The following is a 20444-nucleotide window of genomic DNA, read 5'->3' as shown; positions in this document are numbered from 1 at the left end:
CCCCATACACCGGAGAAGCCCTACCAGCAAAGAAAGGGCCAGGGCTGCTCTGAGCGGGGAAGAAAAAGATCGTCTTGACAACCCAGAAGAATTCTCCCCGCCTTAGTAGCGTTGGCGGTTGTTAAGGTGAAAGGCCGCGGTCATGCAATGGACCAAGGCGAAACACTACGGCACGGGGACTGTGGGCTGAAATAAAAAGGAGACAGAAAAGATGAATTCAGAGTATTTTGATTGACAATGGGACGAGGAAGGGAAAATAATGGGAGCGGCATGTTGTACGGCACGAAGGGAGGAAGGAACTACACGGAATTGATTGTAATGTCGTATGTGAAGTTGTTTTGTTATGAGAGGTAAGGTATGTATCTTAATGTAATAAGGTTCTTAATTTAAATAAGGTAATGTATCTTAGTACCGCTGCATAGGCTGTATCTATCCAAAACCTGAATTAACTGATGGAAAATCAAATAATAATAATTCTTAGCAGCATTTCTTATAACTCTTTGTAGCATTTCTAAATTTACGGTGACCATTTCCATTTTGACGAAGGGTTTCTGGATGAACGAATCCACTAGTCCCTCTTAAATTAACCTAAAAATTGGTTTTCCTATATGTCCTCTCGACCGTAAGTTTTTTTTAAACACATTCGTGAAACACTAGGGCAGATTTAATTTCGCGCGTTAAATTTAAGCCGAGTTTGCTGAATCTATTGCCATGGGAGCAGGTTGAGTAATGCTAAGCCTATGGAGCCTTACGTTGCTCTAACACTACCCAGCATCTTCAGTTTCAAATCTCCTATCTAGAATTGCAAGGAAACGTTCGCTCGTGATATTTGAGTTAGAAGATGTTAATCTTCATTCAGGAGAAGGTAGGTAGGTAGTTCCAGTGGCACATGAGAAAAAGAAAATTAAGTTTTTTTCTTTTTTTCATTGTTTTTAGAAATTCGTAGTCTTTTAATCATCTATGAGCTGTCAAAACCTTTATGATCTTCATCATCTTTTATGAATTCAGAGATTAACATCCATACCGCCTCTTTCTTCCGACCGCCTCTTCCCCCTCTCCACTATCTTCCCCGCTTGGATTTAAAATCATCACACTATTTCAAATTTGTTATTATCTGGATCTGTATTGACTCTGGTTTCTCTCTGTTTCCATCTATACATTCTTATATATTGTCTTAATATATTCAGCGTACTTTTATATCTTGTAATATGTATTCAATAAATTTATCATAATTTTTTTGATTGTTTTTTAGATTCTCAATTCTCCCGTACCTACCGAATCGTTTTAAAGAAGATTTGATCAGTTCTACTGCCGTCATGGTCTTTGCATCGTAAGATTACCTTTTTTGTCATAATTAAAAGTATAATATATTTTTTACTCGGTGGAAAAATTCAACATTGCATCCCCTTCGTCCTTTGAATCCAGGTGTAGACAATTGTGGATAGCACGCAATCGGCTGTGTACATGAAATGGATAGCATTTTTTGGCGTCGGGTGTCGGATTGGATTTAAATCCTTAAGGTATCCTTACCTGTTGTGCAAGTGGGAATTTTGACTGTGTGGGGTTTGAATGTGGACTTAGCGATCGCCGTACTAGGCTTCGCCCCAAGGGCTTGTTTTTGACAAGGACTGGCGGTCGTAAAGTGTGATGTGGGTGGATGTATTCCCACTTTCCATTGCCACTGCCATTCATAAATATTGGGACCCGAAAATATTCCCACGTGACATCTGACTGAGGGACACGCATTGCGTTCTCTTTTCCTCTTTATGCTACTATCGGTACTATTCCGATCACCTGGTCTCAATATTGTTTGCATGCGTGCGTTACTAACGGTTTAAATAGTTGAATTGTTACTTTTCTACATTTTATTGAAGTTGAATTGAGTTATAAAAAGTGAGTGAAAGGCATTCGTATTACTTGGCTACGTCAGTAATTGTTTAGTTCATAATGAGTGATCAAACGTACTTCCAAGCACGCTATTTTTCAATTATTTAAGTACAATTCATTTTCTATTGTGTTTTAATCTAACAAAATCATTCCCAAGCATGTTTATGAGCCAGTGATTAGGTACTAGGCCATTAAATAATCCCTCGGAAAATTAATGGAGATTCCGATCTTACTATCGGAAAAGGTTTATTTTCAATAACTCTCATCTCTATCTAGTCTGCTGTTAAACCTTTGAGCGATACATGGTTTCATTTTCATAGTCGATTTAAAGTAACACACACAACCAGACATTTACCAATATCTGTCGCTACATCTTAAGAAAAGGACTTGAATAATTGGCATTAAATAAATAAAGGCTTTAATTATTTTGTGCCTCTTAATTTTGTTGACGACTCATGCAACAAAAAGATTTTCGACGAAATTAATGAGGTTTTTCTCCCCTGGCTTAAGATAAAATGTACTCCGAGGGAGAATTAGTTCTGAATTTTCATATGTCGCCGCTTCGGGATGTAGTGACAGCGAACATCCGTGAGGAGTGTAATTGGAACCTAATAACTTCCACAGCCTTCTAATATGACAACTTTTTTGGTTAATCAGAGAAATTAATATGCATTTTATTTCAAATACTTATTTTTTAGGGTCAAAGTTTTAAATGTGTCCAAAGGATGTATGTGAAGAATTAATGCTTCTCATCTCCTTGAACCTAATGAAGTTCACCAACCCCTTGACTAACTTGCCTCCAAACACCTCCTCATGCTCGTACGAGAGCTATTTCAACTCCTCCGAAAGAATCGTATTGACCTGATTATATCGGCGATCTAAAGCAGTTCGTGTAAATAATATGTGAATATTTTATAAGAGCATAATTACCCACAATGTTACAATTTTGCTTACCGATACCTGGGAGATCGGCCGCCGTGAAGGCAGTGGGAGTTCGGTGGTAGGCGGCGGCAGAGACGAGGAGAAAACGGAAATCGGATCGCGGGGAGGAATGCGGCGTTGTGGCGTGGAATTTAAACGCCACCAATATTTTTCCATGATCAGCCAAATGGCGACTGTAGCTCGAAGTTTAGGAATAAAAAAAGTTCATCCATGGCTATGTTTTGCAGATAACACGGCCTCGAAACCGCAGGCTGAAATGATGGTTTCATGTCATTTTCTAAACTGCTCAACACAGTATTTTCAAACGTTGCTGGTGCGAATTTTACGAGGATAATTTAAGTTTTAAATAACATTCAACGTTAACTCTCGCACTTCCCTGCAGAAGTGCGTCCTGCGCAGAAGTGTGTCGGACTGTATCCTTTTTTATGTTCAGGTATACGCTGTGGTAGGGAGGGTTCGGAGCACCGGTAGCCGAGTGGCCATGGAGTGTGTCGAACATATGCCTAAAATATCCTACCTTGATCGCTCCCAGTCCTATCAGATATGTACTGCAGCTGGATCCGTAAAACTCTCCCAAGGGGTTCGAAGTACGGTGTGTGTGTGCATGCCGACGTTTGGGTCGATGGACATTCTTAAGATAGGATGTTTTGCAAGTTTTTAGCCAACAATTTTTTATTCTATTATTTTTTTACAATTAATCGAAGGAGAGCATTGGCCATTGGTAGAGCCTACCCTACTTTCCTACCCAAGAGGCTTCCCTACATTTCCTCATTGAAAATCACTGCTTATTGTCATTTTTTGGATCTAAATTCTTCATTCATTCCTGGCCAAAGTTTACTGTACACTTCTGTATTAGAAAAGTTGTTTAACAATCTCTGTGAAATGATAGATCATGATTAATCACAATAATTTATTGAGACATCTATTAATCACAAATTGTCTGACTTTTTTTCTTCTTTCTCCATCTGCTTTTTGTTTTATTAGTTTCCTACCTAAATTTCTTATTTAATTGTTTTTACTTCCTTCTTTTCTATTTTGCAACAGTCTTTTTTTTCCCTTTTTTACTTCCTGACGTTAATTTCACTTCTAACAACGTTCCACATCCTCAGCCTGAGGCTTCCTCCTCGGTTATTTTGCTCTATTTGTTACTCATTTCAGGGTATTGATTCTTTGTTCCTCCTTCCATTTCCTCTCTCACCTTTCTTTCTAATCATCTAATTGGTGATCCACCTTGCCCTCTTCATATTAACTCATCCAATAGTTTATTTTACAACTTTTGATAACTGTCTTGATTGATATACTATATTCTCATTTTTCTTCTATGGCACTCCATTTCCTCTCCTGATGTGCTTAATGACGTCCTGTGCTAAGTAGCCACATCACACACATATATGGCCTTAGTAATGTACCCAAATGGCACAATTAGGACTTCACAATTTCTGTATTACTGATTTTTACCTGTGCAAAAATTCTAAAAATAAGCAACATTGTAGTAGAGAGTCTCATAAGTAATACACTATGATAAAGGCTTCAATAACTTTACACTCCTTCACAAGTGTCTTAGAACTTAAGGTTATTTTTAAGAAATAATCTCTCAAAAATAATTTCATAAGTAGGTGAAAATGCATGCAAATAATACCCAAAGAGTTCTCTCATTCCTTGATGACTCAGTCACCTTCTCATATCCGCATGTTGTCATTGTCCTGCATTCATATGGTGGATCCCTTATAATTGTGGTGATCTAGATGGAGAAGAACTTCATTGAATGGCATAGAAAAATATGTTGTGGTTATTGCATCATTGAATTTTTAACTGGTATCATCTCACATTGTTGCATTGTTAGAAGCAATACATGAACAATTAGATGGGACAAATAGACTAGTAAGATAATGCACTTTATGCAAGCAATTAACATCTGCGTAGAAGGTAGAATACCTTGAAACGTAATCACAGTGTTAGAAATCCACTTCTTTCACAACATCTTTCCATTCACCAATTATTACCTTCAGGGATAAAGGAATTTCACTTCTCGTGACACAACCAACTAATGTGATAGGACTATAGTTCAATAGTTTAACCACTATTGAAATACATTAATGATCTTGAGTGACAGTTGGAAAGGGCTAAATTAACCAAATCATTTCTGATAATTCCTATACTAGATGTTGCCAATCAATGTTAACTAAATGGTGAGGATGGGGCATTTGAATGGTATGAGAAAATGGGATGAGGCTGTTTGTTCATTTGCTCCTGAATTTCTGAAGACAACATTCCCCAAAATGAAACCACAGCAATGCACTGTTTGTGATTTGCATGATGATGTGAGTGAGGACAAGACAAGTTGTGGGCATTCAAATGAAATATAGCGATAAAAGTAACGAGCTAATGCACTCACTAGAAGCTAATAGGATTTGCAGTCCCCTGTGTCCCAGCACATGGATTTCCACTTTAAGCTGAGGCAACTTCTATGACACATAGCATGTTTCCATTTAAGCGTCAATGTCATTGTTCAAAGTCCATATTTTTGACAAACATAATTGACCATCTCTGCCAGTTCTCTTTTGTTGTAAGCACTGTGTAAGGAAGCTTATTTTAAGCTTTTTCATGAACATTGCTCACTTTCACACATTTATGCCTCCGTTCTTAAGGTTTAAATATTTCTATTGATTTTATTTAGTTTTTTTCACTGCTTGATTCATGGTCTTCTGTCCCCAAGGCACATTTATTCCACAGCTGTACAGTTTCAGCTTTGCAATTGCTAATGGTGTGCACATGCTACTCAGTCCTCTCAAACCCTTTTCCCTTGCATAGGTGATCATCCATTCTTTCGATGTAACCTAACTAGCACATGCAGCACTTTTATTAAAATGAATTTAAAAAACTTTGAACTTTTGCATACTAATTAAATAATAGCTAAGTTTCCTATATTACAGCATCATTATCAAGGACTTAGCAATGTTTAGATTTCAGTCTTGAAATTAATTGATCCATGATGATGGCATTGTAGAAATGATACTAAGTTTGGAAAACTTAGATTATTGTGGAAAAGTTGAGCTTGTTTATTTCACTTTATATTGAATACATTTCAGCAGTGTAAATCCAATGGTTATAGAAAGTGTGTGTAGTGGTTGTTCATGATGCATGGTCTTCCTTCCATATTCAGTCCATATTCTGGTATAACTATGTGGATTCTTAGCATCATCTCTTTCGGTTTTTCCACAATACTTTCTCAAGGATCAAATCAATACCCACTACCTTGACTTGACAGTATAGTCTTTATCTAGCTATAATTTACCAGCAGGATTGCTGTGATACATGTATTTTGTCAAACAAGTGATAGGGTTATTTTTAAGAAAGTAAAGGGTAATAGATAATTTTCATGCATCAACGGCTTTTCAAAAACAGCTATCAATGGATACAATTTGACACAAATTTATGATTACTCATCTTTTTAATTCACCTGGTTTGGTGCCTTCCTTGTGTGTTTAACGATCACTTTTTTGAATGATTTCATTATGTAGACTAATTATTGCTAGTCAGAGTTATCAAAAATTTTATTGAGAATATTGATCATATGCTAAGCTGATATTCATTCATTCATAATTCGCTTCCATTATGATTCGCTTCCCTTTCATTTTTAATTTGTGTCCATTACTTAATGTTTGAATTGGAAGTATTTGGGAGAAGACTAGGAAGCCCAGTTTATGGAATTAATTTTTGGAGTGGGGTTTCTTTTTGTTAAACCTCTGTATATAACGCAAAAGTGCAAAAATCCAGATCCCTCGATTTCCAGCCGAGTGCTTTAGCCAGTTAAGCTATCGAGGCATCCTGTTACACTCCAAGATTTTTTACCATAGTTTCTTGGACCCTGCATATGAGTTTGAACCTCACATTCAATCCAAATGAACTGGGAAAATGGCGGGTAGTACAAAAAAGGGGGCAGGTGAAGGATAGTTAAGGGGGCTGGGGCCTGAGTAAGTAAGTTAAATATGTCAACAGCCATCTGTGAATTATATTGTTGTGGTGCATCCTCTTCACTCATGCAACCTCTACAATTGCTTTATTCTTTCCTCTTTTTAATTTCTGGCATTACTTGTTCCTATGTCTTCTTCTAATTCTTTTCCATTGATAAAGTCATTTTCATCATACCATTGATGGAATTTCTTCTTTATAACCTCATTTACCATTGATCCCTCCTTTTAATTCCTGATGATGATGGGTGACCTACTTCACTTCTGATGACCAAAGGTCTCTGAGGGAATTACAGGGAAAATTTTCTTTTCATACTTTCATCCCTTATGTTTTTACCTCGAGTGTTGATACCCTCAGCTCCTTCAACAGTCATGGAGATCCTCAAACCTACACAGTGGTTTGCAAGCCCTTATTTTGTTCATACAGACCATGTATTGAGTAATAAATATTAATTTTTAAATATTTATTACATGTAAACTTGAAATTTGTAGTCTTCTTTTGAGGTTTTTTTTAAATTTAGTAGTGAATGGATTAGCTAAGAGAGATTAGCCATTCTTCTCTGAGTCTTCCCATAACCTTCTCACTCATACGATGTTCGACAGTAAAATATTTAGTTGCCAATGGCAGAGATATTCCCTCCTCTTGCATCTTGATGTATTGTTATAATGACGGCAAAGTACAAAATATTGATATTGAATCTCAAATTGTAGGTGGAGGTACCTCACGCATGGGTATCAGGGGATCTTGTGCGCAGGTTATTGTTTTGAGCCCATCATTTCGTACATATAAACTAAAGTTGGCATAAACTAGCACATTTATTTGTACACCTAAGTTAATCAGGAGGGAAAAAAGGACCTGATTATAAAATTCTCTGCTGAATATCTTTTACAATGGTTAATATCTTTAGATAATACCTCCTAAACGTTTAGCACATTGACTGTTGGCTAAACTAGATGTGTGTGCTAGACATGTGACATGTTTCAACTCTTCAAGTGCATTGTTCTCTCTTATTCTCATAAAAGATCCTTCAAGTCAGACCCTGCTTCCCAACATTTCAATTGAATTTTCTGCTCATATCATAATGCTTCTTACTTTAACATACTCAAGAGTATCCCTATTTCTAATAATGGATTAGAGTGGGGATGATATAGGCTGCTACACTATTTCATCCTGCCTTAGTTTCTTCTCTTTTATGACTAGGACTACATTCAGTCAAAAATAAACAGTTGCCAGAACCCATGCATTGTGAGCATATATTGACAGAAATCACTTTTTTCAGTGAAGTAAGTGAAACAACCCCAGGAAGTCAAGTGTAACCTAGCCACCACACTGCAAAATATTAAAGTCTAGTTATGGATAATTTCCCTGACAGTGCACAATACAGTCTCATTGTACATTTCATTTTAATATTAGTGCACCATAATGGTTCCAAACATGTACTAATTGGCAAAATGTGCTTGTTTTATTATTTTCCAATTAGGACTTCAAGATTTACTTTTGCTCATCAGCCAAGTTTCATTTTCATGAAAGTCAAGGGCACTGTCATTTGGGTTTTAAATACAACATGAGCACAGGGTAATGGGCCCCAAAAAAGAATACTAAAAATTACATGGGCATAAAATCACCATAATAGATCGACATAAGTACTTCATTATTGACAGTTAGCCTGATAGAATGTACCAAATAGCACATTGAACAGAGTTTTCTGCAAAAACTAAAAATATGGCTATCCCAGTTTAGTCTACTATCCAGGGTAACATCCAGGAAAGAGGCATTATCACTCCTTGGAAAAATCACATTGTTAAAAGAGACTGAAATATCTGTTAGAGGCTTATTTTTGTTTACAAAGTTTATTAAATTTGTTTTTTCCTTATTAATATGAAGAAAATTACGATCACACCACTCTTGCAAAAGGTGGACAATATTGTTAGCACTTGATACCAGGCTGTTGATTGAAGAGGCAGACACTGTGCCATCAGCATACATTATGGGAATTTGTGCCATCGGCATACATTATGGGAAGTCTATTAGGAACAGAATTAAGCATCCTTGGAAGGTAATTTATGTATGTGAGAAAAAACACAGGGCCTAGAACAGATCCCTGGGGAATCCCGCAGGATATTGTTTTTGCAGGTGATACATGAGATATTCGATCTTTCATTTTGTTGTCTGTTGTTTAGAAAAGATTTAATCCAATTATATGGAGATTCTCTTATGACAGATTCTTGAAGTTTCAGTAATAACATATGGTGATTGGCACAACCAAAGGCCTTGGAGAAATCAAATAATAAAACAAGAGATCCCAGTTTATTGTCTAGGTCAGACAATATTTTGTTTATACAATGTTGGGTAGCAGTTGGGTAGTGGACAAGGATTTTCTAAATCCATGCTGGGAGGTTGATAACAGTCTGTGCGATTCCAGGTATGATATTAATTGAGAATAAAAAACTAATTCAAAAATTTTACCAAGTTGATTAATTATAGATATTGGTTGATAAGAGCTCAAGGGCTATTTATTTCTTTTACCTTTATAAAGGGCTCTGGTGCTTTTAAGGGATGATGGAAACTGACCAAGCTAAGAGATCATTGACTAAGAATAACAGAAGGGGTTTAATAACATCAAAGGATTTTTTAATGATGATAAAAGGAATGCCATCCGGACCAGTGGTGTACTTATTTCATATTTTGTTTAAGATATTAATTAAGTCAATGTCAGAGCATGAGCGGAGAAATAGGGAATTACATTGGCTTGATGTTTGTCTATGAAAGCTTTGTTGAGTCACGTTGGGTGACTGATGTTATGTGAAAAAGTCATTAAAAGCCATGGCAATATCAGAACTATCCACAAGTATGTGTCCAGTAATCTAAGATTGGGGGTTAATGATTTAGGAAATGTTGACTCCTTGATAATTTTTCATATTTCTTTTGATCTGTTTCCATCATTATATATTCTACGATCATTAAAAGTTCTTTTTGCATTTTGACGAAGACATTTGTAATTCTTTCTCATTGCCTTGTATTTGAGAGGTTCAATAGGGACCGATCTGTTATACTTATATTTCACCCCATTTATACTTATATTACACTCACATTACGTTATGCATACCTTCCACTGTAATTTGTCATTCTTAAATATAAATGTTCACCCATGATGAATTATCATACACCAATTTTAGCATGCCTATCTCAGTCACCTCTATAAATACACCTTCACGTATCCTTGAATCCTTCACTTCTGACTTGAATCTTGGATGTATAAGATGAATATTAAGCATTAGTACACCACTACCTCATATCTTATTGGACATATGCTTGCTGCCACTCATTCCCAGATTTTATGTAGCAAGCTGTATCAATAATTGACAGATTCCAAATAATCATATAATCTTTCCTCCACAGTGCCACCTAGTTTTACATCTCCTGGGTAGCTTCCCAGTCACTTGATATTCTACAACCCTTATCAAGAGGCTCCCTTTCTCCTAAGAATTATATCTTCTTAAACAACCACAACTCTTCCCTCTCATATCTTAACTCATTTGATTCCTAACCCATCAAATTTACTACTCAAAATAACTGAGTTACTTCGAGCATCAAATTTTCCTCTTGGACCCCTGAACCCAGTCTTCATCTTGTGTAATACATTTATTTAATGAGGTAATTGCAGTTCATGAAAAATTATATGTGCGATACATTCACTATTGAAATTATCAAATTTAAAAAAATTCCATATTCTGAAACTCTAAATGTTATTTTCCTTCACTGACAAAATGGTTCGAATCACTTTTCATGAAATCAATCATTATCTCTGAACCAAGGTCCCTGCATATTCCTGCATGTCAGAATGAACTTCGTTTACCATATTTACTCTTTTCAATGTATTCCACTGGGAATAACCAAGTTCCGCTTCCTCAGAGGTAACACTTCCAACAACAATTAATATTTGCCTGTAATACTGCATGTGCTACTGCTACCAACTCAATGGCAACTGGTGCATAGAAAGGTAAAATCATCTCTTCAAAGTAAGCTTTTCAAATTAACTCAGATCTTTCGGATTCTTTAGTCAATATTGGCACTATTAGTCATATAGGGTCATATAGTCATAAAATATATTAGTCAATTAGGCACTGAAAATACTTCTACAGCAACTTTGAATCAACTTCATTTGTGAATAGAATACTTTTATCTAAACTTTTTCCATTTACGTTTTATGTTATATGATGAGTTAACTAATTCATGAGAGTGACTGTTAATAGATGCTTAAATTAAATTTAGTTAGTGTGAGGTAAATATGTTATAATTTACATGAGGCAATACCTAAAATTCCATTCATGTATGAGAAAAGAGGAAAAAATATCACTCTTACATCCGTATTTATTGAAATAAAAGGTGTCTCCATAGTAAGCATAAAGAACTCTCCATTTTCACTAAAGAAGTCCATACACCAATCAGTAATATCACCAACAAGTAATATCAAAACACTACAACAACAGGCATAAAGTTTTTTGCTCAGCAATTTATATTTAAGAAATGTTCATTTCTTCTCGTTTCTTTACCTTCACATTCTTACCTACCAATCTTCATCTTGTGGCCAGGATTACCCAAAGAACCATAGAAATAATACATCATTCTTGGTGCTGCCTCAAATATAAAGTGGGTTAGGTTACATTCAAACATTGCAGGTCTTATTTAGATTAGAGTGGAGGACAGCATGTAGGTCAAATAGCGGGTCTCTAAAGCCCTTTTCACCAAATAATTTTGCTCTAAATGAAGAGAGGGTCAGTGCTAGAGATGTATACAATAGGTCACGTAATATGAATCAGTATCACATGGGAAAGTTTACAAGGAATTTGATAATATCAAGAAAAAGTTCCTTGTTAAATATTCAAGGTATCACATTGTCAACAAAGCATTAATTAATCTCAAAGGTAAAATCATCTCTTCAAAGTAATAATAAAATGTATTAGGAGTCACCAGCTAAAGTTTAAAAAACAAATTTACAGAAAATACCACCTTATTCAAAGCAAAGGCACAGATGTCATTATTGAAACAGAAAGCTGTTTATTCACTGATATTGCCGACAGTGAACTTTTCTTCAAATCCTTTTCTGGTGACAGAAATGGCACATTGAATAGAATAGGAGGCAGTCTTTAATGCAGTGAAAAACTGCTTACATTATTAGGGCTGAAGTTGAGGGCAGAAGCTGAATGGATAACAACAAACAAATTCTTTACATAGATATTTTATATTTTTTGAAAATATCCTTTCAGCTAGGAAAACTTTTCCAAGCATTTCTCTAACATTTTTACACCTACCAAAAAGTAGGATTTTAGAAGGCGCTAAAAATAGGGCCTTCTAATATAAAATAAAATAGGGCCTATTTTAATTTGATGGCAATTTACTCGTTTTCCACTGCGCCATTTTTTTCATTTACAGACATTAAAGGAGGTTATTTGGGCCAAATTGGATAATTGGCCCAATTGGATTAGATGCTGTGGATTGTACTGAAGTTGTCAATGATTTGAGCTTATACAATAATTTTTGCCATTGAAACTGCACAGGTGCGCAGCCATGCTTTGTCTTAAAGGAAGATAATTTTTTCTTTGTTCTTTCTAATGCTTTTATTGAGTTCTTTGGTCAAACCGAACAATAACAACGAGTAATACTCTCAATTTATCCTGTAATTTATTTAGGAAAATAAACCGTTTCATTGAAGAAAAAATGTAGATCAAAATATACTCATCACCATTCAAATCCAAGGCAAAGGCACAATTATATTGTTGTACCAGAAGCTTTTAATCAATTTTTAGGCTACATATAATAATCAATAAAATGTATAATTATGCTGTATGTGGTCAAAATAGTAGTGGAGTTCACTTCTAAGAAACTGCAGGGGATGCCGCAATAGTAACTTGTTAGCATGTAGAGAAATTTCAGTATCTTATCCCCAGACAGGTGGAGAAACTCTATCCTGAAAAAAAACAGAAAAAGAAAAATGAGACGTTGCAATGGTATATGAATAATTAGTTGTATGAGGGAAGGTAGAAATCAGGGTGGTTCAGTTGGAGATAGCTGAGTGCTGATAGCTGAGAGATATCTGTTAGCAATTAAACCAGAATTATTTTTTTTGGACATTAAGGTTAACAATTAGGGACAACCCTACACTTTACAGCACTTCCTCTGCACAACCATTCCACAAATTGTAGTTACTAATCATGTTAGTATGGGAAGCATACATCTGATGGAGTTCCCTTGAGGTGATTTTTTAACTTCGGGAATAGAAAAAAGTAACATGGACTCAATTCAGGTGAATAAGGAGACTGAGGAGCCAAAGGAATGTTTTTACTGGCCAAAAACTACTGGTCCTTTTGGCCTTGCGAAAGGTTTTTTGGAACCATTTTTGCACAGATTTTTCTCATCCCCAAATCATTGGTCAAAATCTAATGAACAGAATTCAACTGTTCCCCAATCATTCTGGCTGTCACCCAACGATCTGAATGCACAAGATTCTGGATTATGTCGACATTTTCATCGGTTCTTGAAAATGAAGGCCATGGTTCATCTACAATCTCCCTTCTGAAAATGCCTTAAACCACCAAAAAACCTGGGCTCTTGACAAAACACTATCTCTGTAGGCCTGCTGAAGATCAGCAAGAGCTTCCTTTGCCAAAGTGTGAAGCAGAACCTGATAGCACACTGTTGCTCGAAATTGATGTCACTGATTTTTAGAGCACAATTGAAAAAACTGTCTAAAAAAATCAATTCGGAAAACCAGATGACTCGAAAGAGTTCAAACCCGTACTGAAGGTGGAACACATTTTCCACTGCCGCCCCTCCAAGCCCAGCGCCTCCAGTGTTGCCAGATTGAACGTAGCGTCACCAGTCTCATTACTTAATTTACAGTCCTCATATACTTGGAGACGTCTTATAGATGAAATAAGAGAGCTCAAGTGTAGAAGTGATATGTTGTAGATGTTAAGACGGTAATCCCAGAAATACCCGACCAAACAAAACTAAACGACGTAGCGTTTTCGAACTTAAAACATATGCTTTATACTACAGTGATATTTTTTAAACAACTACAATCTCTAGGTCAGGCCGAGTACCTCTGGGCCTTCCCATATAGATTAGATTCCCATCCCTCCAATATATTCCCATTTCCTGTAATATATTAATTAGCTTTTCCCAATTCACTCTGTCGAACGCCTTTTCGAAATCTACGACACAGGCAAATACGCCCAGATTGCATTCTACATCCCTCTCTATTAGAGAACTAATTACTGCAATAGCATCACGCGTGCTTCTTCCCTTCCTGAACCCAAAATCCCCTGAGTGATCATTTACCCTGCTATTCTAAGCTAAGCCAATACATATAACCTAAACTTTTTTCATGGAAAGCTCTTCAGTTCAGTCAAACATAGCAATATTGATTACTTGTATCTCTGGAATGTATTTCACAATGAACTCATGAAAGGGTAAACAAAGAGAGACTAAGTAGTTCGGGTGTACCATGAAAACAGATGGAAAACACTGGAATGAAATATGAGACAAAGAACTTGGATGCTTTATCATGACAAACCATCAGTGAACACCTCATTAGTCCAACAGAAATTTACCTTTATCTGTTTACTGATTACTGTTAATCAGTAAACAGATAAAGGTAAAACATGCATCAGTCTCATAAAGGGCAATTAGGAATATCTCATTTTTATTAGTGTACTAGCCTTGTGTGTAGAGAAATAAATCAACTAGACAACAGCCATCAATGACCTGGAAAAAATATATCTGTCAGGAAAATTGGACTTTGGACAAGATTTTTTTTCCTTGGTCGAGTAGTCACTCTACATTCAATTCAATTCAATTCAATTTATTTCTTCACCATAGGCATAGAATTATGCATGGCTTTGTCAATACATGTTTTACACTTCATAACAATATGAACAAAACAATATGAACACAAAACACAAATGCAAACACAAAACAATATGAACACAAAACAATATGAACAATACAAATACATACAATTTACAATTTTCTTGGGATTAACACATTCCAATTATATATTTAAAATGGTATGCATTAGAAAATCATCTACACTATAGAATAATTTACATGAAAGTAGTTTTTTCACGGCACACTTGAATTTAAAGGAACTCTTGATATTTTTAATATAAGCAGGCAATTTATTGTACATAAGTATTCCCTGATGATCTATCCCTTTAATGGTTTTATTTAGTTTGTAGTTAGAGATAATAGAAAATTACATAATGATAATGTAAATTGGGGTATGATTGCATGTGATTTTTCACCTTTCAATGAAGTAGATGAATTTTTATTTTTATCTGGCACACTGAACTGCCAAAACTAAAATTTACCTTCATATCAACTTAACTTGCCACTCATGGCCACAGAAGTGATATGGAATGGTTTTAACATAACTTAGTTTAAATTAATGATTTGTTTCAATCATTGTTATGGCAGCCATTCCGCTTTTTACTTAGAGGCTTATGCAACTGAAAGTGTAGATGAATAAATGCCCCAAATGCAAAGATAAAAAATGAATCCTAACCTGATTGAACACTAATTCTGAGATAAAAACAGTTTAAATGCTTTGTTTGTACACTTAGTAAACTCATTAAATAACACAAACTGGATAAATGATGCCCATGGAGAGAAATATGCAGGCATATAATGAAAAAAATATTGAAATAACTATGGTCAACATTGTATTTTTTGTATCAATAAAGTCAATATTGCCATTAAAATGCAAAACCATGAATTTTTTTCAGGCATGTTCACAGAAATTGGGATTTGGCTACAACACTTACTATACGAAAAATTAAATAAAAATCAGCATTAAGCCTACATATTGTATTTCAATGTGTGACAAAATTGTTTCAATGTGTGAAATGTAAGGGAAAACAGCACTACATAAGAGAGGAAGATGATAGTCAAAGGGAGAAGAATGTATTGGTTGCAATGGAGAAAGAAAAGACATACAAATCATTTTTCAATAGCATTTCACTTGTCCTGCTATCTCTTATATTTTAGCACACTAATTTTCAATAGTAGGGCATTGATGGGCACAGACATTTGCCATTGGTTGCCTCACAAAATTTACTTAGCAAAGGAAATAATCAGTAAACAGTGAGCTGATTGATTGCTTAGAGGAACTTTGGTATGAGGTTATATTTTGGATAATAACTCTTGCCTAATTCTTAATGATTAATAGAAGTTAAAATTAAGTCAATATTTTAGTGATATTATGACTTTCAAAATTGATGAGTCTGTTGCAATAGAAGCTTTGTTCACAAAAAAAGAGATCAAAATTATCACATAATCTAGCAAACAATCAATGTAGTTTCATATGAATCAAATGCTAAGGCATGAACAATTTTTTTTATCACTCTCATGCCTTCCTTCCTTTGAGATATCATTACAGCCTTTCATTTGATACAATCTAAATAAATAATGTAATCAGCCTACTGAATCAGCCTACTAATAATGAATTGGCTTTAACATATTATTATTTCTCGAGGCCATGCAGGAACAAATCAATGCATGGTTTTCTTATGTAAGCTAACCTTGCTAGCCTCATTTTAACATCTCTTCCCTCCAGAAAATGTGAAGATAAATCACTCATGACTAATTGGGCAAAGCTTAATTCAATCATTCAATCAATGTTAAATATTCGTAACATCTTGCTCAGATGTTTCAGCGTAAAGCTTGAGAGGGGGTTGCTGGGATAAACCATAAGGAAACATGAAAAATTCATACAAAGCAGTGGGATGTTGAAGACTGTGATTGAGGGGAAACGAGGAAGTGGCAGGAATAGGATAAGGATGTTGGACGGAATGAAGGGAGGAAGGTAATATACGGAGATGAAACCCACTTTATTTTCGAAGAATGAATTAGTGCGAATATCGAGTTATTTAAATATTGTCAATGTTATATATGTACCGCTCATCCGTAGGCTGCACCCAGACCTTATTGCATCATAATCCCCGGCGTGTTCCATTCCATTTAAATACTTTTTTTTCTTCATCCCCTCGGCCAACGCGGTCACCTTTTCAGCCTGATCAGCAAGATATTGATGAGGGCGCCCGCCTCTCCCCTGCCAGTCATCCCAGACTAGCCAAGCTGGTTTTCCTCCACGCCCCCTCCCTCTCCCAAGAGAGCCAACCACTCGATCTTTCTCCGGGGCTTTCCTTACTCGTTATTCACGTCCGTTTATTTTCCTGCTTCCCCAGACCGACTGGAAGTCCAAGGGAACGGTTTTGTACTTCCGGTTGCTCTAAAGATTGCGTTACGATTCTCCTCGGCACGGCGAGAGAGCTCTTTTCCCTGCCACGGGGCGACGGAAACATTTCCTTCCGGCCGGTCCAACCTCTGGCGGCGGTTAACAGCTTGCTCAGCCGCCGGTTTGTTCATCCGATCTCTCCCTCCCTCACTCCACACCCACCCGACCGCCCTCCCACGACGGACACCTAATACCCCTTTCTTATTGCAAGCCCACTGAGAAAGCCGGAGGGAGGAAGTGCTCCCGTACCAGAAATTAATGTGTCATTTTCTCGGCGATTTCCGCAGGATTTTTGTCTCACTTAGCTTGTGATTTCTGCATAGCATTTCCATTTCATCTGGAGAAATTATCTCAACTAGGAACTTTTTATATGGATTTAAGAGAAGAATTTGATGCCTCCGGCCGTTTTGTGGCATTTCGGCTACACGTGAGAGGTTTAGTGTGAGGTAGCCAAGAAGCGCTGACGTAACTTATCTTTGTCAGATTCTTGCGTCTGCCCTCTGCTTGGTTGACAGAGGTAACCAACCCAAGAGGTTTTGATTATTTAATTGACTAACAGTTCCGACGAAATTTTATCGATTCCAGGTGCCTTGTTGGCCTATAAATCCTTTCCTGCGGCCTACCATTCAAACTTGACAATTTAGTCTTCTTTTCCCATCTTTCCCACCAGCGCTCTTAAACCAATAATCTGGTATGTAATTTCTTTCCATCGCAAATATTTTCTGGCATACTTTCCATCGTTTTAGATACCTTCGATTAGAATATGAATAGTTCTCTTATGCTCTGCCTTCATAGAGGTGGTCCGTTAGTAGCTTCAACTTTTCCTCTTGGATGGATCTACAGATCTCTATTTATTCTTCTCTGGCTTTCAATTTCCGTTTATTAAATATTTTAACCTTTTACAAAATTTAACTCTTCTTCAGCTCTTGAATTTTTGCACTATCATCTTACTTCTTTCAGACAACTTTTTTCGTCTGCGATCCATGATTTCCTTTCTCCAGGTGCTTTGGTCTGTAATACTTCCATGGGCTCCAAAAATCTGGTCTTCATTTCTAGTCACCTTTCTTTGTTTGATCCTCTTTGAATTTTCATTATTTCTCTAGCCTCCTAAGGAAATCCATCGCCTGCTAAGATTAGGCAAACAATTAATATTGCAGTCCAACTGTAATCTTATTTGTTTGCCTAATCTTCTTGAGTTCTTCTTTTATAATGGGTCGCGTTTAGTCCAGGGGTAGAGCGTTGGACTACTGACCGGGTTCGATTCCCGGCCAAGCCTCTCCGGGAACCTGCAGCTCCACCCAAGTTATACGGTTTTCGGGTGCCAGATCTTCCTGGGAAACCATAATCGGCACAGGGAAAGGAGCTGGCCCCCTACCGTGATGTGTTCACATGCCGTCAGGCTTAGTACTAGGTGAACTCTACCATCATCTACCAAACTGACCTTCGGATTGATTACTGTGTTTATGTATATATCTATATATATAAAGGAGAGTGTTTGTTTGTATGTATGTAATTTGTTTACTTTTTTGCTGTCATAGAAACAGCATTTTTCCAACTATGCCAGCAGGATACTTTTGCAAGAACACTATTGTATTCAGAATTGCCGAGATATTATACGTGGAATACATCAAGGAAAGTCTTTTATAGAAGAAAAATGGGCAACTTTGATCCTGAGAATAATATTTATTCATGTGACGCATTGGGCCGAGTCTACACAGTCCATCCTAACAACGCCGAATGTTATTTTTTAAGAATGCTTCTACATACCATTAGAGGACCTCGCTCATTTGCAGAAATAAGAACGGTAAACGGAGAAATATGTGAGACATTCAGAGAAGCTTGCCAGAATTTAGGGTTGCTAGAAGGAGATCAACACTGGGATGACTCATTGCGAGAGGCCAGTTTGATTTCTCTTCCAGGACAAATCCGAATTTTGTTTGCCATCATAATAACCTCCTGTAATCCATCTAACCCAAAAACATTATGGGAAAAATATAAAGAACCAATGAGTGAGGATATACTGGCTAAAGTTCGAAATGAAAATCCTACATTGGATATTACGTTTAACTCCGACATTTTTAATAAAACTTTGATTATTTTGGAGGAAAAGTGTATCACCATGGTTAACAAGACTTTAGTGGAACTCGGTCTTTTTGCACCTGTACAAGATCAACAGGGTGTATTTTATCCAGATTATATACGTGAAACTAGCAACAATGTCTTAGACTTAGAAGCATACATCGCGGATAAAAAGCCACTTCTTAATGAAGATCAGAAATTCGCGTACGAAACAATAATGGATCAAGTAGATAAACAAGAAGGAGGTATCATTTTTCTTGATGCTGCTGGTGGCACGGGAAAACATTTTTAATTAATTTAGTTCTCGCTGAAATCAGGGTTCATGGAGAAATTGCTCTAGCCGTTGCATCTTCAGGTATTGCATCGACATTAATGGAAGGAGGAAGAACAGCCCACTCTGCCCTTAAGTTGCCACTTAATATTTCCCGACAAGAAAATCCCACATGTCATATAAATAAAACAAGCGGCCAGGCACAAGTTCTTATAGAATGTAAATTGATAGTATGGGATGAGTGTACGATGGCTCATAAAAAATCTCTTGAGGCCCTCAACGCAACACTTCAAGATCTTAGAGGAAACTGCAGTTTAATGGGAGGAGTTCTGGTACTCCTGTGTGGAGACTTCCGTCAAACTCTGCCTGTCATTCCAAAATCGACTCCAGCCGATGAAATTTATGCCTGTTTAAAACATTCTGTTCTATGGAATCATGTCCAAGAAATTAGCCTTAAACAAAACATGCGAATCCTCTTAAGAGATGGGAATGCTCAAAATTTTGCAAATAAACTTTTGGAGATTGGAGAAGATAGATTAGTTATTGAAGCATCTGGTATGATAAAATTGTCATCAGATATATGTGTATCGGTGAAAACTGTCCGCGATATGATACAAGCAGTCTATCCTAACGTTAATCAAAATTATAAAAATTTAGAATGGTTGCGAGAAAGAGCCATTCTTGCTCCTAAGAACGATGATGTTAATGAAATTAACAAGGAGATACTAGCCATGCTGCCAGGAGACGTGATTGAATATAAATCGGTTGATACCGTAGTGGATGCTGACGAAGCCGTCAATTATCCAACGGCATTCCTAAATTCACTTGATCCAGCTGGATTGCCACAACATCGCCTTATACTTAAAGTAGGATCTCCAATCATTTTATTGCAAAATTTAGATCCACCAAAACTCTGCAATGGGACACGATTGTGTGCGACAAAATTAATGAAAAATATAATCCAGGCAGTCATTTTAACTGGAAGAGGAAAAGGTG

The 20444-nt window shown here is 36.5% G+C and overlaps 1 protein-coding gene across 1 annotated transcript in view; it reads left to right on the top strand.

Moving 5' to 3' along the window:
• The window catches only part of LOC139687585 (mantle protein-like), a 50404-nt gene that overhangs the window by 16844 nt on the left and 13116 nt on the right, over positions 1–20444 (top strand). The gene's annotated exons all lie outside the window — the stretch shown is intronic.

This window comes from Hetaerina americana, unplaced genomic scaffold (genome assembly GCF_022747635.1).
Source record: "Hetaerina americana unplaced genomic scaffold, ioHetAmer1.1.p SCAF_2, whole genome shotgun sequence".
NCBI lineage: Eukaryota > Metazoa > Arthropoda > Insecta > Odonata > Calopterygidae > Hetaerina > Hetaerina americana.
This window is presented reverse-complemented; position numbering and strand designations above follow the sequence as displayed.